Here is a 9,658-nt window from a genome sequence, read left to right on the forward strand (position 1 = left end):
AGGTTACTTGAATTCGTATGATGCATGTTTTACCAGTTGTTGAACATGTCATAACACAACAAAATTAGCTTTCTGCAAAAATTTACCTATGTCATGCATTGCTGTATCTTGAGCCAAAACATGGGTTGCTTGCGAGTACATTCAAAGTACTAAATGGCTTGCCACTGGTTATTTAATTGGCTAGGCATGGAAGAACATGAGTTCGAAGAAGAGTTCTTTGGAGACGAACATGCGAACTAGGACGTTTCCCAGTCAGAATGCCTGTAGGGTTAAGGCAGATGGCATGGGTTCTACTTATCGACGAAGATTTCCACTTCTAAAGTTTATTTGGTATTCAGCCCTTGTGGCTTTATCTATGTAAGACTTGACCATAATGGTCATAATTTGTGTAAGACGATATGCATGGATGTAAGACTCTTGTTATTCAGCTTTTGTGTGTTCGGTGAGCATTGATCTCTGGGATCACTGTACACGTGCATTCGGTGATCACGACTTATGAGTCGGGGTCCCCACATTTTTCCATCATGGACGGCCCAAAGAATGTCATGCAAGTGCCTCCCTGGCCCGCCCAGGACGAAAAGCGCATTTTCTGTCATGATTTTTTGTCATAGAAGTAGGAGCCCACCACATCTATGATGATACGTGGTTTTGCCACAATTATGGTCATAGAAGTGTCATAAGCATGACAATTTTTTCGTTCGACCTATAATGTCACAGATGTGTCTTATTTTTTTCTAGTGTTGTGTTTGCCTTATGACGCTTTTCTTCTTTTATTCTTCGTCGAGCAAGATCTTCCTGATGGTCAATCTCATCATTCCTTCGGTAACACAACCGAGAAACTTCCATTTTCAGACGTGAGTGCCACTCAATTTTGTCATTTCTCATAACACTAAGAGCTTTTGTGAGCTCAACAATTTCCTTGTTCAGACTTTTCCTTTCGGATTCAGTGCTGGCATCTCTCCTCATTTGCTCGAGGGTTTTCATATCCTTGACATCCTGATTTAGCTTTTTGGTTATCTTCCTTAGCTCAGCGAGATGTTTTGTCACCAGCTTGGTAACATTATCAGGAAGTCCCAGACTGATCAAATCAATTGATTTTGCATCGTAGGAAACACTTTCAATAACATCAATCATAATATCGAAGTCATATTTTTGTTTTTCTCTGGAAGCAAAAACACTGGTTTTAGCTTTCTCTTCGGGCATCATCTTTCTCTTCACAGACGGGGCAGCAGAACCCGAAGGTTTGTCTGAGACTGGTGCGGATGCAAGCCTTGGTGACATTCTCAACGGGGATGAAACTTTTACTAGTGAGGGAGTATGGTATGGCTTGTTGAGAAGAGCTCATTGATCATACATGGGTATTTCATTGGGAGCATCTTCATCGGTGGACTCATCAGACGAGGCAGAACCTGCCTTCTTGGATTTTCTGGAAACTGATTTCTTTCAGGGAGCTCGAGGGGAAACTGACTTCCTTGCCTTGCTTTCCTTTTGGGCAGAGGCACGATCCTTCTTCTTTTCTACGTCTTGCTGGGTCAGCTCGATGTTTCTCTACTCAACTTGATTGTTCTTCTTTTCCCCGGCTTCACATTTGAATTTGGCCTTGCCTCTCTTTTCCATTTCTTTGGGAAAATCAACAATTTTTTTGAGGGATTCAGGATGAGCATCTTTAGTTGGAGGCGGCCTAAATTTTTCATCATCCGGGCCGAGGCAATTTTCAGCAATACAGTCATTCCAAGGTGGAGTGAATGCAAACAAGATTTGGTATTTCCTTCGAACATTCTTATGGTTAAACCATTTTTTTGCCCAGTAATGGCGAATCATTTGCAGCCTGATATTTCTTCTAGTCGTGGTTTCAACTCCAGCTAGAGTTTTATAGCTTTCGAGATCATACATCTCGGTAGTGGTGTTCTTCTCTCTGCCACAACCACCCTTCTTGGGATATCCATCATAGTATAGAGTCATTGCATCAGTGACCAGTTCATCCTCGGGCTGACTATGAGCCAAGGGAATATCATCCTCTTCTTTTTCGGATTCCGACTTAGACTTCTTCTTCGGTATCTTGGGTGGCTTAGATGTTTTTCCTCCACTAGTCAACCCCTTATGCTCAGACGAGGGAGGCAATAGCAACATTTCTTCTTTAGAACCAGACTACTCTTCTGAACTTTGTGCCGTGACCAACCTATGAAAAAGAATAGATGCGATGGAAAAATAGGATAGGGTCATAAACATGCACAGAAGCATTTTGACTGAAAACAGAGAGTTTTTCGCAAGCAACAAAGGAATCAATGATATGCATTTTGGAAGATATCATTGACAGAATTGCAACAAGGCATATAAGACAGAGTAACAATTATCTAATCTTTCGAAATAATACACATGAACCCTAGTATGAGGGGAAAACTACAAACCGTACCGGTCATAACTTAGGGAACCCTAAAGATCTACCGCAAGTAAAATAAATCAAGATAAATTGCGTCGGTATGAACAACCCTAGAACAAAGGAGTCGACATGGATAGTTCCAGATCCAGGTGCCTTAAATTGGCAGCTAGGATCAACCACAGCAATACAGAGGAGAGGATGTACCGCACTGGCACGACCAACAATGATGAGACTTCACTAGAGTTGCATGCGCTTCGATGGTGTTGCTTCGAGCTCAGGCTCAGGAGAGGAACATGCGAGGGTTTGAGGATGAACTGAGGAAGAAGAAGCCGAGATGGGTATTTATAGCCCGCAGGCGAAACCAGCTCCTCCGAAATCTACAACGACAAACGTGGGACGTTCCACACTCAACGGGCATGATAATGATCGTGGGGATAGTGTGCACGTGACAACCGTTTCCTACGAAAATCTCAGAAACTGATCGGGAGGACGAAAGGTTTGAAGAAGGGCAAATGCCAAAAACAGATTAATGTTCGAAGTTGATTTCATTCGCGAGCAAGGACGCTGGATTGAAATCTTCTTCAGATCAAATTGCATGTTCATGACGGATAACAGGGTCCGAATCATAACACTTAGCCAAATGAGAGAAAAACAAAACCATGGAGCTCTGAGTGAGTTGACAATCAGAGAAAACAGAAACACAACAAACAATAAAGGAGAACGAATGAATATACAAAAATTAGAACCAACAATAGATCTCAGGATAAAACATAGACGGAAGAATACATGGGATAATATCTACATGAAAAGGCAAGTTCTTTTTCGCAACCCACACTTGTGTAGGCAACGAGGATCTCAGTTTCTTTGTCTGAGAGGAACATTCTTTTGGTGAGATCTGTAAAACACATGTGAACTTTAAGAGTAATCATATAAATATGCATTGAAGTTATTTCTAGAGATATGAGTATAATGATTTGAGGAGGTACACATGTACTCCTTCTGTCGAGGGTTTGACAGATACTCATTTGAGAAATTTCCTGCGCCATTCTGCGAATGGTAATCATTGTCTCAAAGATAATTACTCTACATATTCAAGTTAGCAGTGACATATAGTTTTTCAATGGTGCACTTCTTCACCCAAATTTGTTTCTTGGGTGAACGAGACCTGCAGTTAGTCCCAACATAATGAGAGAAAACCTTACCATTCTGTTGTTTGAACAATTTGTAATTCGAGTCATCAGACTCATCAGAAACAATAGTAACAGAAGTATCATATCTTAACAGAATTACAAGTTCGAGTGTTTTGCTTTTAGCAAGAACCCAACTCGTTCGAGGATACTGCTTAGGAGTCCAGTAGGTTCCATCAACGTTGAGCTTTCTTTTGAACCTCAATCCTTCCTTTCGAGGATTTTTGTGCAGTATTGACTTCTTGAGCACATCACAGAGTGTTTGTTGCCCTTTTAGGCTCCTTAGCATTCTTGTCTCAAGCAAGTTCTTTAGCCTTCAATTTTCATCAGTCATAACAGCAAATTCCTCGGAGGAGGGGTTAGTTTTACCATTCATAATTTCTGCAATATTCTCGATGATAGCATTATAAGTTTCAGCATGTGAATCGGCATTATTACGTTCTAGGCGTTTTAAGCAAGGAGGAACAAAATCATTAGGAAGTTGAACAGATTGCTCGGCGAAGATAGAAGCTTTTGCTTTCGCCAGCTCGTTGTGAGACTCTTTCAGTGACTCGAGTTCTTGATTCCTGTTAAGGAGTTCATCTGATAAACTCTCATAGTCGACTGAGAGGGAATCATATTGATTGGTAAGATCATCAATAGTTGAAGAAAAAGCATCATGCTCTTCGATCAACTTTTGATTCTTCTCCATCTCTTTGACCAGTAATTCTTTGGCTTTCCCGAGATTTCTCTCAAGCATTTCAAGGTCATCTTGTTGAGATTTTACAATCTTAACAAGTTTAGAATAGGCAACGTATTCAGGAGAATATCCATTCATGGATTTTTGATGTTTTGCTGATACCTAATCCTTAGGGGATTTTGCAATGAGGCAAAATGCAATTTGTTCATCATCGCTTGAAGCATCATCATTAGTGTCTGATTTGAGTGAATTGTCAAGCTTTTGGAATAGAAGGAAAATGTCTTTTGACAGACTGCTACAGATGATATCTTTTGCTTGAGCATTCCCATAGATTTTGCATGTCATTTGAAGTGGGATCATCAGGTTGCTGAATGGTGTATCTGTTTCCACATTCCCCCACAAGTCTATGCCGATGGCTTGAATTTTGATTCTTATTCTTCCTTTTCAGTAGAGATAATCATTTCCATCAAAGATAGGAAATCTTTCAGAGTGCGAGGATCTACTTGCATACGATATACTGAAAACTCTAGGCACGTTAGACCTTTAATAAATAGAGACAGGGAGTACCTGCTCTGATTCCAATTGTTAGGACCGAGAGTATATCGACCAGAGGGGGGTGAATGGGCGATGAAAACTTTATTTCAAAAGTTTTGGTAGAAATGAACTGGTAAAGAACTACGATAGAACCCAATCATAGCGGCAGAAATAAGGTTTGGTAGAAATGAACTCAATCAAGCATACTATTGAGGAACAAAACCATCGATGTAGGATGTAATAATGGTTCGAGCATAGTCTACAACATGTTTGATAATAACGATAGTAATGCAATGTGCCAACAGATACAATATCATGACAGAGAGCTGCTAAAGAACTACGATAGAAAACTTCAAGGAATAATCACAGTGAGGTAACAGATCACAACACAGAAGATGACAAGAACTAATATAGCATAACAGAATGAACAGAATGCAACAATGTGGGCATTGAACGATAACTGATGGGAATGACAGAAGAAATAAGAGTGAATGATATGCAATAGAGAATGAAAGATCAGATAAACTATCGTCACAGAGCATGAATATAAACGGCTAAAAGTATTGAAGTGAAGTAAATTGAACCAGCGGTGCTCGATGGCGAAAGAGAGATTTGGTAGACCAGTTCACCCTTCTGTCAAAAGGCTACGTCTAGTTGGAGGGGTTGTGACTTAACACAGAAGATAAACTCTCTTCACCCTATTCTCCTTCAACTCGAAGCTAATCAGACTCTAGTTGATTTCACTCGTGATAGATACTTGTCGATGATCTCCAAACCTTCGGTCAACCTTCCGAACCACAATCACTCTTGGTTGTTGAAGATCTTGCTCGGTGAAGACAACAACTCTTCAACACTCGAGACGACACCTATACGTCTAGAGAGTGCGTAGCTCTCAAGAGTAATAGGTACAAGAACTCTAACTCAGAACTGTTGTGATGCTAAACCACTGTCTAAGTTTGGGCTCTTGTCTTTTTCTCTCAGTGGATCTTAAACTCAAATCACTCACAGATGGGTTTCTCAAATCAATCTTCTCAGGAATCTCAAGCGGAGCAGCCAACAGACAATGTTGGAGCGGGGTGGCTATTTATAGCCGCAGCCTTCCCTGATAGGAAATGACCAAATTGGACATGTGGAGCAGCCAATTGCCGAACGACACGAGTCTAATGGTCGGAATTTGAGCACAACGGTAACATTTCTTGTGGAGCAAGTAATGCTAACCCCTCAGTCCGAAAGATATCTCCTGCAGCATGAAGAACAACGTCTACTACTGCCAGGTAATCATTGAGCATAAAGAGATTTCTCTCGCATCTTTCATAGGTTTTGGGCTAAGCACTACAACGGATCTAAGCTTAGAGAACCTATACCCCTCTTAATAGTACGGAGGTCCTATGACTCAATTGAACGAAAGAAGAACAACGAAATGAATACTATGTCTTCACTTTTTCTTTAACTTCCATTCGTTGTAGTCAATTTCTTCGGACAACAACTCCGAATCAAATGCTTCGCTTCAGCAGTAAACTTCCGAGGGGATAATTCCTTCACATCAATCTTCTCGTCTACATGTCTTTAGCAGATGTAGCTTGTTCTTATCTGCAATGCAGATATACTTCGGTGAAGTTCCTTGAACTTAGCACCGAAGACAACATTCTCTTCGGTTCTATATGGACTATTTGTCTCTATATGCACTAGTAAAAAATCAGTCCATACCTATTTCTTTCAGGGATCTCCAAAATACGGGAAGGCAGATATGGCACCAACAACTGTGCGTAGACATCAGAGTAAGTAGTTTCTACCGGCTTCCTAACCAAACATTTGCACTATCAATATAACCCCCACCCCCTGCCCTCTCTCACTTTCATTCCACCACCCACCACCAAAGAAAAGTTAGATGGATACTGACCTAGGAGAGGTCACAAAGGAGGTGGGGGATGCTGTCGAGTTGAGGCCTGCAGCACCAGAGCAGAGTATGAGGAGGAGGCACGGGTAGAGGGCACAACATGCAGCCGAGGAGGAAGTGGAGGCAGAGTTCAATAGACGCCTTGCCGACAAAGTGCTGGAAACTTGCAACTCCACTGAAATGGATCTAGTTTTCCCAAACAGCAGGAGAAGGAACTCTCTAGTAATCATCAGGTGGGCTAGGGGAAGAACAGTCATGGCTCCACATCCATCCACCAGGGTCTAGTGGCATGGGTTCTTTGATCGTTATGATTGAAGTACTAAATTTTTATGTTTTTAAGATTATGCTGGGAGAGAGCAGATAGTTGAATGACTGAATGAATGCATATGTCTATCTCTGAATGAGTTATTCTATCTAAATATTTGGTATGTGCAAGTTGACCTGCTGTTGTATGTGCTCTCCCATGATCCTTTGAACTGCTGCTGTATTTGTACTTGAACTGTTTTTGCAGTCAATGTTGTATGGACGTGTGTGACAACATCATAATAACTATTTTCTACCGACTGGTTGCCCACCTGCCTATTTATTATTTTTATAACCTGCCAGTCATCTTGCCTATAAATTCTATCCATCTATGTTGGTGTGTGGCTCAGTCTCCTCCTCCTTTTTCTTCCTTCCTCCAAATATCTGATCTAGGTTCCTCTCTCTTCTCTCTGTTCTTTTCTTCTTTTTGCCTGTGGTGCCCATGGAGGATTGTTCATGCAGGTGCTTCGCAAGGATGGTGCCCATAGCTAAAGCTTGTGTGTATGAATCTGGGTTGGAGCTCACCCAGAGTCAGCGTCGTGGGCAACTTTAGTCGTTGTTGTACAACAACCATGGGTTTCGTGCTCCTTATGTTTGTCGCCTAACGGCTGGGAACTTGGAGGAATCATGGGTATGTGTTTCCTATTTTCTTTGTTCTTTGCTTTGTAGGTCTCATTTTGAAGTCCGTGGACTGAATCCATATGTTCGTCAGCTATTTTAGATTTATCAATACTTATGTCTATAATTCTTATTTGGTTTTGTCAATAGTTAACAGTAGGGATTCCTATGTATACTTGTTCAATAGTTAAAAATATTTATTCCTTTGTATATTTCTTGTTCGGTTTTGTCAGGAGTTTACTCTAAGGATTCCTACACATATTTCTTCAGTTTTGTCAGGAAATAGCAGTAGTTAGTTTTGAGTTTTGTTTTGGGTTCAGATCTTTTCACTTGTTATGTAATGGTTGCTAGATCTGTGCAAATATTAAGTTATGTCAGGTGTTCACTTTTCATTTCTACCCCATGCCCATTTGTAGAAAATGACATCCAGAATCAGGATTATTGCTCCTAGTTCAGAGATACTAAAGATGGAGACGGCAGACAAGAATGGGTATCAGTTGATGGAAGTTGCCTACCACATCGACTTTGATGGTTGCATCAACCTAACTACTGGGGTGGAAGGAGTTTGTGGCATAGTCTGGAATTGAGGATGGAGATGTGGTTCTAGTTATGTTCCCCAGGGAAATATAAATGTAACACCTTACAAGGAGCACCAAAGGATACTACAATAGTTGTTAATCAAACATGCATTGTGTTTATCATTCAAGTGCCACAAGTTATTCAACCAATATACAAAATATATTACCGAATATACAATATACAAATTATATTACCGAATATATATTGAAATCACCAGCATCATTCATGACTCGATTTTTGTATTTTATTTTAGTAAAAGGGGTTTGACGTGAATTTTTTGTTAATAGAAACCATTAGAGTTTCACATCAAACTAAGCCCTACATAATCCTAAAACAACCTTGGGATTGAAGAATAAAGATGCAGCTCTCTCTTCCAGCAAAACATAACCCCACATTAGAGAAGGGCTACCAAAGTAAAGCAAATGTACACATCAAACTCAATAAAGATTCTATTACATCAAGCCTATGCACTAAGTGGCTCAGGTAGATGTTACTATCTATTAAGCTATAAACATTAGTTGAAGGCTTGAACCAAATGGATGCCCGGTGAGGGAGAATCCAGCCAGCAGGTCGAAGCCTGATTCTTGCGGCTCTCTCTCTCTCCTACTTTGGGCTGCAAGGTGTGGCAGCACCACTACAAAAAATACACTTCCGTGATGATACGTGCTTGTCACAGTAGGTCACGTTTTCTGTCATGCATGTACATCCATGACGATTTTATGACAGAATCAAGATAGTCATACCTGTGCTGTCGTAGGGAAGTGTCCACTTCGATGATGATAAATCACACGTCCTAGAAGTGCTTTCGTCAAGGGTGACCGACACATGGCATCCACCGTAACGGGTCGCCCTTAAGCTATCGGGTCCGGTTTTGGATCCGATAACTTGTTAACAGCCCGGACCAATGAGGATTTTCCACGTGTAAAATTGTCATTGGCCGGAGAAACACGTGTTGGCTCACCTTTGGGACAGATGCCATCCATTCATTGGACAGGAGGCGCCTATGATACGTCGACACGTGGCACGGCCCAACAGAGGCCCATTCCAGTGAAAAGGCCAACCTATTTGACTTGGTCAAAAGGTAACGGGTCGGCCCACAGAAATCCTGTTAACGGCCTGTTCGTATATAGCCCATTTACGGCCCGCTAACTCACGGCCCGTTACGGCCTACCGGAATTAAGCCCCGTAGCTTCATCTGGGCCATCCAATATGATTCTAGCCCATTGTAACTTCTGGCCCATGTATGGCCCATAATGTCTTTCGGCCCATACGAGGCCATTTGTAACTCTTGGCCCATTAACGGTTCGTGGTGAATCTGGCCCGTAATGAATAGTGTACTGCTTTATACCCATTAACGACCCATTATTCCATTGGGCTGTTTCCAACCCGTGTTATCTTTCAGCCTTCTCAGGGCCCATTTATTCTTGGGCTTATTTCCAGCATTCGGTTACTTACGGCCCGTTACTGGCATTTTCTCCTTG

General features: G+C 41.4%; 1 pseudogene; it reads right to left on the reverse strand.

Moving 5' to 3' along the window:
- Nucleotides 1–711: 711 nt before the first annotated feature.
- LOC147959727 (uncharacterized) lies at nucleotides 712–1,962 on the reverse strand (annotated as a pseudogene).
- Nucleotides 1,963–9,658: the final 7,696 nt, after the last annotated feature.

Source organism: Triticum urartu, chromosome 7A, assembly GCF_056163025.1.
Source record: "Triticum urartu cultivar PI428250 chromosome 7A, HENAU_Tu73, whole genome shotgun sequence".
NCBI lineage: Eukaryota > Viridiplantae > Streptophyta > Magnoliopsida > Poales > Poaceae > Triticum > Triticum urartu.